The 15,058-nt window shown below is 54.8% G+C and overlaps 1 protein-coding gene across 1 annotated transcript in view; it reads right to left on the bottom strand.

Annotated features, from left to right (window-relative positions):
* LOC114487062 (uncharacterized) overlaps positions 1 to 15,058 on the bottom strand; it is a 94,369-nt gene that overhangs the window by 18,738 nt on the left and 60,573 nt on the right. The gene's annotated exons all lie outside the window — the stretch shown is intronic.

Genomic DNA, 15,058 nt, shown 5'->3' with positions numbered 1-15,058 from the left:
CCCCAGGCTGGGCTTTCACCAAGCTGATGGGCAAGTACGCTCGGAACAAATCCCTCAATCAAATTAACGAGATGCTGATCTGCCCATGAACAGAGCGGAAGGAGCCTTGGGGAAGGGGGGTGGAGAAGGGCCAAAGAATGAGGCTGCACACGACACAGGAACCAGGCAAGCCCCCACCCCAGCATCTCCCACAGCTGCCACCACACCTGAAATGTCACCGTTAAAGGGAAACATCGTTCCTTTGGGGTTCAGAGGCATTACAGTCTCCTATTAAAGTGAAAATATCCCAGAGAGAAATCACACCCCCAGTCATTACCCACCTCCACGCATCAGCAGAGGAAGTGGGTGGAGAGAGGGGCAAGCACCGAGAACCTACTATGTGCCCAGTGTTGGAGGCGACACCGAGGCTCAGGGGCCAAGTGGCTGGCCAGAGACCACTCAGTCTGTGGGTGGCAGGACTAGGATTTGAACCCAGAGCCAAGCTCGCTCCTTCCATACGATCCAGACAGGGGCTGTGGCTGCCTCCCTGAGACTCCCTCTGGCAGGATGAGCTGCTGCCAACCCTCCCACCCCCAGCAGCCCTGCAGGGCTTCAGGGCAGAGCTTCACTGGACCCCTGTGGGTGTGAAAACCAGGAATCGAATCCTTCTAGGACAGGTACTCTGAGCCCTCCTAATGAGGTGTACTTTCCACGCTATCCCACCCTCTGGACATGCCACCCCCTACCCCCACCCCTGCAGCCAACCAGTTTACCACCGAGGAAAAGGAACTGTCCTCGGAATCAGACGACCCAAATTCTAATCATGTCCCTTAACCTCTCTGGGCCTCAGTCTCTCCATCTGTAAAATGGAGAGAGTAACACCATCCTTGCAACAGCATTGCGGGGACTCCCTGGGAGAAGATCTGGAAGAAGCCCAGCCCCTAGAGTAGCCCCCTCTGCCTCCATGTGTAGCCACGCCACTTGACTTCCTGCAGAGCCCAGCCCTCCTGGAACTCCTGGAACCCTGAAGTGGCTGCCACCAGAGGAGGGCTCAGGCCCAGTGAGCAGAACCAGGAGGACACAGGAAGAAGCAATGGGTAGAGAAAGGCCGGGTCCCTGCCCTGTCTTCCCAGCCCCAGCGCAGTTCCCCCTGGTGGTCCTGGAGGGAGGTCTGGGCCCAGCATTACCTGCCTGGCCCAGTACAGGGCTCCTCTGAGGCCCCTGCCTTTCCGGCCAGGAAACAAGCACAACTCCATACCCTGGGCGAGGCCCCAGTGAGCACCCCTCCACAACCGTGTCTCTGGGCAAGTCTCCCTGATGCTCTTCCTCTCACTCAGTCCTCCCACACCCTGGCCTCGTGGCCCGGAGGAGGAAGCAGGCTCAGTGGGGGCTGCTGGATGGCCCAGAATCTCCGCAGCTGAGCAAAGACTGGAGAAGGGAGGGGTCTCTAACTCCTGACCTATTGCCAGCCAGGTCTGGGGACATGGCTCCTTAGGAATGGCTCTTCTTTGTCCCCTCGCACAGCCACTTCATAGGCCTCCTCGTTGCTGCCCAGTGAGGCTGCTCCAGTGCCTCTGGGGTCCTCCCACAAGGGAGGACCTCCCATCAACCCACCCCACACCAAGCCATCACCAAGGCATCCTCTGAAAAAAGGGGCATGACCCCAGCTGCTTATAGGCCCTTGAGTTAGTCAATCACTCAATCACCTTCTCTCTGCCATGAGGGCTGTCTGGGAGCAGCCAGAGAGGTTGAAACACAGAGAAGTGACCAGCTTAGGGGTTGGTGAAGGGAGTAAGGAGGGTATAGGAACACGCATTAATTAAGCACCAGATATGGGGCAGGCTTGCTCTATTTCATTAAATCCTCCTAACATCCCCTTATATTATGCCCACTTTACAGATGGAGAAAGCGAGCCTCTCCGAGGTTAAGGCACATGGCTTAACTTGGGATTTGAACCTGGATCTACCTGACTCTCCATTGTTCCCCTGACCCCCACCCCAGGTGCTGAATAGACACCAGCAGATGGACTAACTGCCCTGGCGACAGAGCTGGTGCCATTTCCCAGATCTCCCTGGGACAACCTTGCCAGTGACCCCTTCCCCCCTGACCTCAGGGTCAACAGCTGGCCTGGCCTATCCCAGGGTTGGAGGACGCCTGCTGCCTTCCTGTGGGGCTGTCTCCCTCCCCCACTCTCTCTCCATTCTCGCTTACAAATGAGAAAGAAGAATAGAATTACAGTTTGGCTACACAAGACACAGAATTAGCAGGATTAAATATAAATAGCTATTAAAAGCGCCTTATAATTAAATTCATTTTCCAGTTATTTGTTTTACACACACACACCCGCCCACACTCGTGCACACACGCATGCGCTCCAGGCTGCAGCTCCACACAGAGTGGGTGTCAGGGCCCCAGCTGCCAACCAGCCTCCTCCCTACTGTTGCCTCTTCTTTGGAGTTCTGGGGCCTGCCTCTCTCCCTCTCCCGCCTCTCTCCCTCACCCCACTCCCTGGCCCTGTTTCGGGTCCATCCACGGAAACTACCACCACTGCTGTTCCCACGTGCTGAGCCTACTATGAGCCAGACACCTGACACCATCACCTCCTTTGTTCCATCCAAAGATACAGTTTTCATTCAATAAATATTTGTCGAATGCCAAGTACTTAGCATGCACGACCTCATTTAATCCACACAATGACACTCATTCCTTCAGTAGACAAGTATTAGTTGAACACCGACTACATGCCAGGGTCTGGTAAGTGCTAGCAATACTTCAGCCAACAAGACCGGAGCCTCTGTTCTTGGGGAGACCACCTTGAAGAAAGCACAGAGCCAGAGACCAGGCCAGGTGATGGGAAAGATGCAGATGTCACCTGAGTTGGGCCAGGAGGAGGTCAGGTGGGATGGAGACGCACAGAGGGGGTGTGTTGGGGAGATTCTTCTCACTGTGAGCTCCTCGAGAGCCAGGGTGTGTCCCACCATCTCCCTGTGTCCAGGGGAAGAGGTGGGGCACAGAGTGGGCACGTCATTCATGATTGTCAGCCTGAACTGACCTAGCCAGGTGTGAGCCCGTCTCTGCCGCCTCTCATGCTATGCCCTCTAGAGGCCCCTCCTCCCCTTTAGGACTCAACTTCCTTCTCTGTAAAATGAGAGTAAACCTAGCCCTGTCTACATAAAGTACAGAGGTGAATACATGTAGAGAGCTTTGAACTGTGCCTGGCACATAGTAAGTGCTCAATAAGGGCTAGTTGCTTTTATGACCACCATTATTACTACGATTACTACTATTACTATTATCCATCTCACCTATGGAGTTGATCAGTCATGATATGAGAGAACTTAGAAAAAGCCTCATAGAGATGGGAAGGATTATAAGATCTGTAATAGTGGTGGTGGGGAAGATGCCCTGAGAGGAGTACAGTGAAAGTCTATCTGGAAGGGGTCACACAGGGAAGGAATATTTCCAGCTAATCCCTGGAGGGCTTCCTGGAGGAGGGAGCAGTGCTTTTGGCCTCTCCAACCCAGCTCCCTCCCCTCTGCTCTCTCGGCCTGATCTTCAGCTCCTTCCCATGGGAAGAACCCAGCCCCAGAGCCTGGACTCCAAGGGAGGGGGCACTTCAAAACCTTCAGTCTTTGAATCCCGCCATTCAACCAGCCCCACTGCCTCCTGAGCCCTGGGAAAGGAACGAGAAGAAGACCCCATCCTTCTAAGGGATCACATGGCTAGGAGGAGGGCACATGTGTCCAAGATGAACAGGGTCTGAGACAACACCAAAGTAAGGGCATGACCCCAAGCAGTGAACTGTGAGGCCACCAACATTTTCTAGTCCCTGCTGTGCATCAAGCACTCTGCTCCATTCTCTCTCTCAGGCCGAACAGCCACCCTCTCACACGGTGGTACGACCCTGGCCCCTTCTTTGGAGGAAGAGACTCAAAACCCAGAGAGGTCAGCAGTGACTTGCCCAAGGTCACAAGACCTGCAAGTGGCAGAGTCGGGGATGGAGGGACCCCAGATCCATCTGATCCAAGGCCTTTCCTTACCCCACGCTGCCCCTGAACCAGGGAGGCTCTGCTGGGGGCCACAGGGCCAAGGAAGCAGTGCTCCTAGAGAGGTTCCTCTGTTGAGGCCCTGCCTGCCTGGCCCCTCTCATCCTCCCGCTGTCACCCTCAAGATGGACTGCCCACCCTACTGGCCCCCCGCAGAGCCCCTGCACTCAGTCAGCCCCAGGAGCCCAAGAGTAAAGACTTCTTGTCCTCAAAGTCGGCAGCTGAGCTTGTTACCACAGACTCCATCCTTTCCTCAGTGAGGACATTACTTCATTATCCAAAGCCAAACATAGCCCCACGGTGTCCAGCAAACACTGTCAGGCAACTGGCAAAAGCAGTGCAAATTGTTGGGCAGCAAGAGGCCTGCTCTGGCCCAGTTTCCGCACAGAGCTTTGGGGCTCTGTCCCATCTTTCTGACAAATACGGGGGAAGAGAAAGGAGCCTGTGTTGGATGAGAAAGATTACAGGTCGAGCAATAAGGCACAAAGACCCCGCAGACAACCCACACCTATTGCCACTTCCAGACGAAATCGGCCAACCCCAGGTGAAGGAGGCAGGGCGGGAGAGGTGGGGTGGGATTCTGGTAGGAGGCCAGGCTGCAGCACCGGAGAGCCGAGTGGAAATCCCGCAGTGTCCATGGCGATGGACAGCCTTCCCTTGTGCCCACAGGACAGAGACCAGCCCCTCAGCAGGGGAACAGCCTACGTTCCTGGACTCATCGCTGCCACCTGCCCGAAGCCCATTGGATGGGCTTCTCACCATCTCCCCCACACACAGGTGGCCTCACGCCAGCCTCCTCTTCAGTGACCATGCTCTTTCCCCCTCCTTTCTGTCTGTCCAGAATTGGTGCCACCTCTTTCAGGGGCCTTTCTGACTATTCCATCCTGCAGGGACCTGCTCTGCCTCATGGCTGGAGCACTTCTCACAGGCCCCACAGAATCAGGCACATGGTTCCGTGGTGCCTGCCGTGCTCAGCTCTCGTTGTTGCGGTTGCTGTTGATTTGTGGGTCCTGTTGTGGAGAGAACAGAGATCTGGCTGCCTCCATCTCTCCTCCATCATTGAGCTCGGAATAGAGACAGGCCCATGGTAGGTGCCTGATAAGTGTTTGTTGATTGAACACTAGGAAATCCTTCTAAAGCCTCCCTGTGCTGCAACGGGGGACACCTGGAGAGTTTAGAGACCGGTGCTGTAGTCAGCTCTTATGCTAAGCTTCTGTGTGCTCTGGGAAAAGTCACTGGCATCCTCTTGGCCTTGGTGCCCTCACCTGACAAAGCAGGGCTTGAGTCAGAATGACAAGCTGCAGGAGATGGTGAGCCCCAGGCTGAGCTAGGTGCTGTTCGTGGTGCTGAATCTGGGTGTGGCCCTCTCCATGCCTGGTGGGCACAAAAGCTGAACCGAGCCCAGAGACAGAGGACTGGAGGGAGGGAAGGAAGGCACAGCTGAGAGACAATTTATTTGGACTGCTGGCCCTGGGCACTGCCAGGGTCTGTCAGCATGGGGGCCACATGCTCAGGCTGGGGGAGGAGGTTCAGCCTCAGCCATTGGGAGACCAAGAGTCTGGCCAGGGACCCAGAGTCACATTGAGAACACTGTCTGGTGGAGGAGAGGCTGGAAGCACACACACATCATGTGTGCACGCAGCAGCACACTCATCATAATGTCTCCATAAACAATGTAGGCAAGCCTCGCAGGCATCGAGCTTCCCAGACCAGAGTGCCCTCCGAGGCATTGCCACACGCCATCCCCCCACACCTGAGGCGGCACAGGGAACCCGTTATGGACCCACTTAAAAGAAGAGGCAAGTAAGCCTCAGTGCCTAGACCCTCTCACTTCCAGAGTGTGAGAGGCTACTGCCGGATCCCCTCCTTCTCCATACTGGGCCAGGTGCCTGTCTTCATGAGAGATGAGACAAAGAAGGCATTCGCTCTGGAAGAGCAGGCAGCAGGCCCAGAGCTGGGAGAGAAAGTGTGAGCAGGGAGGGATGGGGGAAGGGAGGAAAGGAAGGAAAAAAGGGAGAAAAAGAGAAAGGGAGGGAGGGAGGGAAGGAAGGAAGGAAGATAGATTCCACTGCTATTGAGGAGCAGGTCTTGGCAGGGCCTTCTGCTGGGCCAGCCACCGTCCGCTTCTGAATAATTTCTCCAGCAGAAACTCCCTAATTATGGGTAATAACAATCACTCTGATTTGCACATATTGAGCACCTTTCAGCCTGAGATCTCCAAGTGCTTTGCCAACATTAATTAATTCATTAGGCATGCCTGCTTCCCTGGGACAGGGCGACATGACGCCCCGCCCAGCACAGCACAGCTGGCTCGGCTACTCAGCCGGTGGGTGGCAGTCCCACCATGGGCACATGTTGGGTGTCCTGGGGGAGGGGCTCTGAGGAGGAGAAGACTGCAGAGCGGGCCCCTCTGGCCCTGCATCCTGGCTCAGTTGCCCCTGGCAGAGGTCGAGTCCCTGCCCCAAGGCACAGCTTCCCTGCCCCAGCCTACTAGAGGGCCAGGGCCAGAATTGTCCGGTGCACAGAGTCGCGGAGCCTCAGCTGTGCCCTCAGTTACTGGGGACATTGGGAAACTCACAAGCTTCCGGGAAATCATTTCTTCACTTGTAAAAAGGGGCCCGAGGTCTCCAGCTCCTAGGGTGGTTGTGGAGCTCGCGGCAGGCAGTGTGGGTGGGAAGCATTTAGACCTGACCAGGGTTCTGCAAAGGAAGGACGCTGCTTCTCCCTCTGCCACAGCCCGGTCTGTGGGAAATGGGACCAGATGGCCACAGATGGACGCACAAAACTTCCCTACTGGTAGGACCCTCCTACGGCTATACTTGGGCACTCAGTCCCCTTCAGAAACATGGAGACGCCCCTCACTCCTCACTCAGTCCTCCCCCTATTGCCCACCCCAGGCCCCATCCCACACTGGCCTCGGTGTCGGAGGCCCTAGGGATCTGACTGGGAAGGAAGCGGTTCCCTGAAGGCCAGGCTCAGAATCAGGGCCAAAAGGGAACTCAGGGGTCAGCAGGCTGTAGCCCCAAAGCAAGGCACTCCCCAAACTCAAAGAGGGCGGCCAAATCCAAGTCATATCCTCCAGGTCCTGACAGTGCAGATGGGAAAAACTGAAGCACAGAAGGGAGAGGAATACAAGCTTTGAAGTCCCACCTGGCATCGAATCCTAGTACCACCATTTCTTTGTGCTATCACCTTGAGCAAGTCACTACCTCCCTGAGCCTCCATTTCCTTATCTGGAAGATGAAGTGGTAAAATACCCTTGGCTAACAGCACTGCCTACACGGCAGGTACTTAACAAATGGAGCCGTTGTCATTAATTACGCTGCAGTTATGCTGTCTATTTAACACCTTCCCTATGGTTACATAGAAAACTCCATAACTGGATCCCTGGTTTCACCTCACAACTCTTTACTGAGCATCTACTACGTGCCAGGCACTCTGCTGCCCACCTCTCCAGGCCCTCTGCTTTGTACACATCCTCTGCCCAGGTGGTTGGCTTCCTCCTTGGGGAGGCAAAGAGCTGGGGAGGCAAAGTATCAACTGCAAGGAACATGCGAGTCCATATCCACGCAGAAGGGCTAGGGCAGGCCACCTCTTCCCCTCCACCACTGGCTACACCCTGCCCAGTTGAGCCCACTTCCTTCCTTGATGGGTCCTGATCTCTACACGGACATCTCCTCATATGGTGACAGAAGATGACCCCTCATGTGCAAAGAGTGCTTTACAGTTACAGAGCCCATGGTCCCCTTGGGGTCCATGAGGAACTCAGGGTCCAAGGAGCTCAGACACTTGACACCCACACTCACAAGCACAGTCCCACATGCATAAACACTAGCACACAATGACACAATCAGGCATGCACTGTCATACACACAATCACACGAAATACATGGTGACACACACCCTCTCACACAGAGTTACACAACACATACACTGACACACAATGACAACCACACACCCATGAACACACACCATGAAGGGGAGGCCAAGCCGAAGTGGTGGCCCAGGCTCAGCACGGCTGGTTGGTGAGGCAATGAACACAAGACTGTTTCCCTCCATCTGGGCATCTAACTGGTTTCCCGTCCTTCTTCTGCACATTTTCATCACGGTCTTAAAAACACTCGTGTCAACACGCTAACTTGAAAGATGATTACAAAAGTGCCACTTCAGGGGAATGTGCTCAGGGCACTGACCCTGCACTCCCCTATTTCCACCCACACGTCTTCCCCCCAAGGGCACTGGATGCCTCTACACGTGTGCACGCATGTCCAGTGCTCCACGGCCCGCACACACTCACAGGCACTGCCTCTCATACGCACTCATCCAGGCTCTCACATGCTGACCTCAGGGACACCTAGGAGCCCAGCCCTAGGGAATGGCCCCACTTCTGCTGTGCAGGTCTCCCCACACATACCTGCAGCCCCTGCACCCGGGGGAGTGGGCCAGAAACCCAAGGAGTCCCACCGTTCTTGAATAAGGTGAGATGCTCAGGGCCTGCTGCCTCCTTCCTTGGTCAAGCCACCCTCCCTTCTCCCTCCCCAACCAGTGTCCCTGTCTCGGGGTCATCTCTTCCCGGAGGCCTCCCTGGTCCCCAGGAATCATCTTGGCTTGATGTTTGAGACTATGTCTTCGAGAATGGTCTTCTCAGGCAGTCTGCCCCGGGGTCTTGGCTGTGGGCTGACACGAAAGAAGGTCCAAGCCTCTGGAACAAGAATGGCTGTGAACCACTCTTGTGGGATGGTAGGATGCTTCCCCAGGCTTGGGTTCCTGCCTCACGCCCCCAGATTGGGCTCCTTAGGCATCGACCATGTGTAGGGGTTGACCCCAGGGACAAGGCATCACAGGGGAGGGGTGTCCAGTCAGCCAGAGCAAATCTGAGGTGGGGATGGGAGCACCACATAGGCAGAGACTGGGCCCCCATAGACCTTATGGTGGTCACTTTCCATCTTTGTGCCTCAGTTTCTTCATCAGTCAATGGGGATATTGTGAAGACCAAGCCAATGTGCTTTTGATCTAAAAATGCAATGTAGGTGTTAGGATCTCATGGTGTTTTCCTGCAGGGTGTCCTCAGGGAAGTCTTTTATTTCCTTGACCACACAGGGTCCTCAGTGGACCCTGAGCCACAGAGATGTCCCTTCAAGTCCCCAGAGGAGAAGAAAGAAGGTATGGAGACAGGGTAAAGAGAGCCAACAAGGGGAGGAAGGTTGCCCTAAGGGACTGACAGAAGGATGAAGAGGAGAAGAAAGGCAGCCATAGGCGTCTATGAGCACAGGCTGCCTGGAACTGCCCAGAACCTGGGGCTCAGCCCTTCACCCCGGCACAGGCCTCAGGGCACAGGGCCCCTGGTAAGAAGCCCAACCTCCAGCTCGTTAGCCAAGACCTGCTCGTTAATCACCGCAGCCGCCTCTTTCTGCCTTGGCTGTGTCAGGCCACAATAATATATGAAGAACATTCATTTATTCACCAACTTCCCACTCAAGAAAAGATATATGACGTTGTAGGAATGGGTTTATCCTGACACCCAGCTTTCAGCAAAGTGAGGCTAATTTAAACATTTAAGTCAACAGCTCACCCCTCCCATTGTCTCCCAATTTTTTTTTTTTTTTAAATGGTGGGAGGTGAAGGATGGGAGGGAAGTTGAAAATGCACAAGCCTGGATGGCTTGAGGGTTAGAGGCAATGGAGGGAGAGGAAAGGGATTCTTGGCAGGCTTTCCCTCTGGCCTCTCCCCCCACCACCCATCCTGGCCCCATCTCTGAAATAAAATCAGTGCAACAAGTGGGTGTGGAGGAGAGAGCACTGAACTTGGGGTCCAGAGTCCTGCTCCATCTCTAACTCACTGCACCCTGACAAGCCCCTCCCCGTCTCCAGCCTCCATTCCCTTGTCTGTAGAGCAGCGGGTTGAGCAAACTAGACTGCATCCAGGTCATCTCCAGCTTCCAGAGCCAGGTTCCTTTGTCCACTTCTGGGCATCTCCTCACCCCTGTGGTCCACCTGCATGCTCTTAGGAGACTAAGCAGGACTAGGCCCTGCCACAGAGAGCCCTCAGGAAGGGCTGAGATGGCCGCCCTGCTAGGGAGAGTCAGCTGAACCTGGGGGAGTTCAGAGCAGGCTGGGCAGTCAGGGTGTTCTTCACGGAGGAGGCAAGGCTTACATTCAGGCCTAGGGAGCAGCTCTTTAAGAGCACAGCCTCTGGGGCTAGATGCTTGGACTCAAATCCCTGCTCTCCCATCTATTCTGTGGCCTTAGCAGATTGCTTACCCTCTCTATGTCTCAGTTTCCTCGTCTGAAACATGATAACGAGAGGGCCTACCCCACAGGGTTCTTGAGAGCATCAGATGGGGCCACCATCCATGAAACGCCCCTGGTACCACGCTCCACACAGAGGAAGTACTCAAGCAACACCAGCATCACCATCATCAGGGGTGGGCCGGGGTTGGGGGGTGGAATATCTGGGTGAGGTCCGTCGGCCCCAAGTCTCCCCACTTCAGCCCAGGCCTGTCTGAGGTGTCCCAGGGTGGGGTCTGCTCCTCTCAGCCCATCGGAAGCCCACCAGGCCCCTGACCAAGGCAGCAAGATTTCTCTTTGCTGCAGGCCAAGACCCAACCACCCCACGCTCCATGAGTAAGAATTAAAATCAGGGGCTTCTCTGAAGCCCTGGAAAACACTCAATAGCAGGGCAGGGGAGCAAGTAGCAGGCACCCCGTGGGCAGACACATGACATGAGTAAATGAACCGCCCTCGTGTGTGTGTGTGTGTGTGTGTGTGCCTGTATGTGTGTACAAGAACACACGTAGGCACACACTAACTTTCCCACAGCTTCCCCTCCCTTCACTGGCCTCTGACCTGAGGTTACAAGCCACCAGCTGCCCCCAGAATCCTTGGGCCTGAGAGTGGGCTAGTGTGGAGGTGAGGTACAGACTGCAAGGGCCCTGTCCAGATGGAAGACTGGAGATCAACTGGGAAGGACAGGAAGCCTGCTAACCCCCGCAAGTGGGCCCAGGGCAGCAGGCCATGGCCAAGTTACTCTCAGAACCTCAGTTTCCTCACCTGAAAAAATGAAGCCAATTAACACCAACTTCACAAGGTGGCTGTAAAGATTAAGCGAGGTCATATACTGAAGCACCAAACCCAGGGCCGGGCACACAGTCAGTGCTCAGTGAGCATCCTCCACTGCCCCTCCTCTAATTTCGGGGGTGCTGGGAAAGCTGAGAGCAGTTTTCCTCTCACACCCCACCAGAACAGGAGACCCCATTAGACAGTGACAGATTGGAGCTGCCGACTGGGGAAAAAGGAGCCAGCTTATGTGGGGGGCGTCTGCATCTCTGCAAATCTCACTCTCATTGAGCGTCCTATTAAAACACGTTGATTGGTAGCACAGCCACTTTAATAAAAGAGTTCCTGTGTTATTTTTACAAGTCATAACTGAACAAACATGCCAGATCCTCTCCCCTGGCCACGCCCGAAGGGAGCCTGGTATCTGAGCCACATCTTGTAACTGGGATGCCACGGCTCACCTGGTGCTAGCAGCGTCCATACCTCAAGAGGCCTGGAAAGCGGCCACGCCCCAGAAAGTGACAGCCAGAGGGCCCCTCCCTCCCCAGGCAGGCTTGGGTGACAATTCTAAGGAGGCAGCTTTTTTTTTCCTCCTCGAAGGGAAGCTTGTCGGTGACTCACGCCTGTTTCCCCGCAGCAGCCTGCTTCTGTGCTGTCACTCAAGCACACCTGATGGCTCCCTCCCCCGTGGGGGGTGGAGGGCACCTGGGGGTGGGGAAGGTGACATTTAACAGCCCAGGCTGGGTGTGGAAATGTTCAAGGAGGCAGGGTGAGCCCAACCACTGTGGGTGTCCTGGGCCCCAGCCAGTGACCCCAGCCCCACTGGGCCTCAGTGCCCATCTATAAAAGCAGAGGTTAGACCACACACAGCGCTTGCAAACTGGGCAACGGAATGCTTTATTGGGCCTGCTCAGTGGTTTTTAAAAGATTTGAGTCAGTTACCAACTTTTATGAATCACATAGAAATCTGGACTTCTGGTTTCTCTTGGAAAAATCTGATCTGGCCACAGAGGTCCTGCATTTCCACGTGGCAACAATCAGCTGAGGCTGACAGTGGCCCTCCAGGTCCCCACAGTCCCCACCCAGCCTGCTTCGCTCATTTCCATTCCCTGCCTGGCCCCTGGAAACTTTGAGTCTGAGACCTCCCCGGGCTTCCAGTTCTGAGGTTCTAAATCTCTAAATCAGTATGAGCTCGCTTTGCTCTGCCTGGGGCTGGGGGAAATGAGGAAAAGGAGGTTAACAGGACTCACAGCTAGACCCAGATTGCGGATACAACCTAAGAACATATAAACCGTGGACTCTATTGTGAAAGGTTTTATTTTGTTGTTGCTATTAATAAGTATCCATGTTTAATTCACACCATTCTATTAAACCAAACACTTGCTCCGTGTATGGGGTGGGACAGTGCTAGGACCAGCCACCCAACTGTGAGGGACCAGGCCATGACAGCCCAATCCAGACATAGGACCCCACACGCAATCAAAGGCTGTCCTAGTAATTTGCTGATAGCACAGAAGTTGGGATGGACATTCTCTGTTTTCAAATTTGGGGACATACTAACCACTTTAAAGGGCTGAGTTGTAATTGTGCAAATATACAGAATGAAATAAAAGTTTTTTTCCGCTATGATTGAGCTCTTTCCAGTTAAGATGCCCAGTCTCTAGAAATACCATTAATCTGGTCCAGGTCAGGTACGGGACATTCCAGGTAAATAATCTCCCACTGTAATTAAAGTCTGGAAGGAGAGATTCTGACAGAGGAGTTCTCAGGAGGGAGGGCATCAAGGGTTGAGGGAGCCCAGGCAGTTTCTTGGCCTCAGGGCATGAAACCAAGTCCCCTTATGGCTGCCTGTAGCTCCTATGTCCAAGAATTCCCCCAGGGGAGTGATGTCAGAGGATATGACCCAAAGGAGCTCACTGAGGCCCTGCCACATGCCCAGCGCCCAGAGCTTCCATCCTGGCTCATGGCCTCTTTGAGCCTCAGTTTTCCCATCTATAAAGAGCACATGAATGATGGAGTGAGGCTTGGCTTGCAACTGTGTTCAGGGAGCAAGCTTCTGCTTCCATTTCCCTTGTTCCCCAAGGAAAGGCCCACAAGCCACCTGAGACCCAGTTCTAGGCTGTGCTATGCTACTAACTGCTGGCTGTGTGACCTCCAGGCTAGACCCTGAACATCTCTGGCCTCATGTCCTCCATCTGTAAAATGGGGCTTTACACCCTCTTGGGTCTTTTGATCCCTAAAACTTGATGAGCCAGCCCTGAAATCACCTTTGTTGAAGTCTTTGTTGAAGCCAGAACAGTCTGAGACTTCCTGGTACCTGGGGGTGGAAGAGGACAAGGAGCAGGCTTGGGAGGTGCTGGGTGGCCCTTGCTGAGTGAAGGCAGAGCAGGCTGAGGGGTGGGTAAAAAGCAGTGACATGAGGACAGTGAATGCAAGCCAGTCTTTTAGGACCCTGGCTGTGGTGGTCAGGCCTGGATGGAACGTGAGGCAACGGCACACACCAAGTGCATCTTATGCTCAAAGACCCAAGTGCAAGGGCAAGATATAGTCTCAGAGCTTCAGAGGAGCAGGACTTGGGCAAGCCTCCTCCGGGAAGCCTACACTGATCACCTTCCTCTCAGGACCCCACTCCCCACAGGCCCACATCGATTCCTGATCAGGCCCTCAGTGTACAGATGGAGTGAGGTACCCTGCCCAAGGCTCTCTGCACGGAGCCTCCCAGCCTCCTGTGCTTCACAGCCAGGAGATCTGGATTGGAGCCTGGGAAAGCAAGACCACAGTGGGAGAGCCCTTTGGGGAAGCTACACGATGGACAAGGCTTCAACCACCAGGTCTTTGCCCTTCACCCAAACTCAGGTCTCTTATCTACCTGGTCAACACCTTTCCACTTCTAGCACTCAGTTCGTGGGCCCCCTTCTCCACGAAGCCTTCCCTGACCCCCCACCCAAGGGACATACCACTTCCTCCACTGGACCACCCACCCCGCGAAGCAGTCCCTCACACCTCTACCTCTGTCCCAGGGGCCTTCACTGTAACATCTACTCACAAGGCTGCCTCCCCACAGGGCTGGGAGCTCCCTGAGGGAGGAACCGGGTCTGACTGTTCTCTGTCACCCCAGTGCCAGCTTCAGGACCCTGCTTGGCACATAGTAGGTGCTTAATAGATGTCTAAGGAACTCCTGGAGGACCAAAGATGAGAAGGCAAGAGAGACTTGGCCCAGAAAGGGAGATGCCCACCCACCCCCGCCTCCCAGGCAGGCAGGCATGCCCCTCCCCACCCCGCCCTCACCCAGTTGGCAAAAGCTGCAGAATTAAGCACAAGTTATAATTAAGACGGGATGTTTGAAGAGAAACATAATCTCCGTTTCCGAGGGATCCGCGGGCACAACAGTAATTAACATCTCATTAACATTTGCCTAATTAAGCAGTTTATGAAAGTGTATGGATTTGCATACTGCCATGCCAGGCTCAAGGCGGCAAAATTAACCCCTCAGGCCCTGGGTCGGGCTGGGAGGCTGGGAGGGCTGGGTGAGGCCTGGGGAGGAGGTGGGGTGGAGTGACACCAGTCAGCAGAGGCTGGGGGAGGGGATGGTCCTCACCTGCCCACCTAGCACCACCCCCAGCCCTGCCTTACCAGCCTCTCCACCGGCCTGAGGGCGCCCAGTTCACTCCTCCCCTCTCCCCACTCTCTGGGCCAACAGCAGAGTTTCTCAAAAAAGACGTTTTCTTACAGGGAAATGAAGGTCATTGGTCCCAACCCCTTCACTACCCCCAAGCTTTTCCCGACCACCCCCCCACCAACCCCTGAGGGTCTGCCTGGAAGCCCACTGCTCACCCAAGCTCCTGGGTGCCCACCCTTCCCTGTGGCTCTCTGCAGGGAACAGACCTTCTACCTAAGAAAACCTTTTTAGCTTCAGGTGCTTTTACCTGCAATATCTCACTCAGCAGCTCCTCCCACCACCTCCCCGAGGGCTGTGTG

The sequence above is a fragment of the Physeter macrocephalus genome, chromosome 11, assembly GCF_002837175.3.
Source record: "Physeter macrocephalus isolate SW-GA chromosome 11, ASM283717v5, whole genome shotgun sequence".
Classification (NCBI taxonomy): Eukaryota; Metazoa; Chordata; class Mammalia; order Artiodactyla; family Physeteridae; genus Physeter; species Physeter macrocephalus.
The sequence above is the reverse complement of the archived record's forward strand: the minus strand, read 5'-3'. Positions and strand labels throughout refer to the sequence as shown.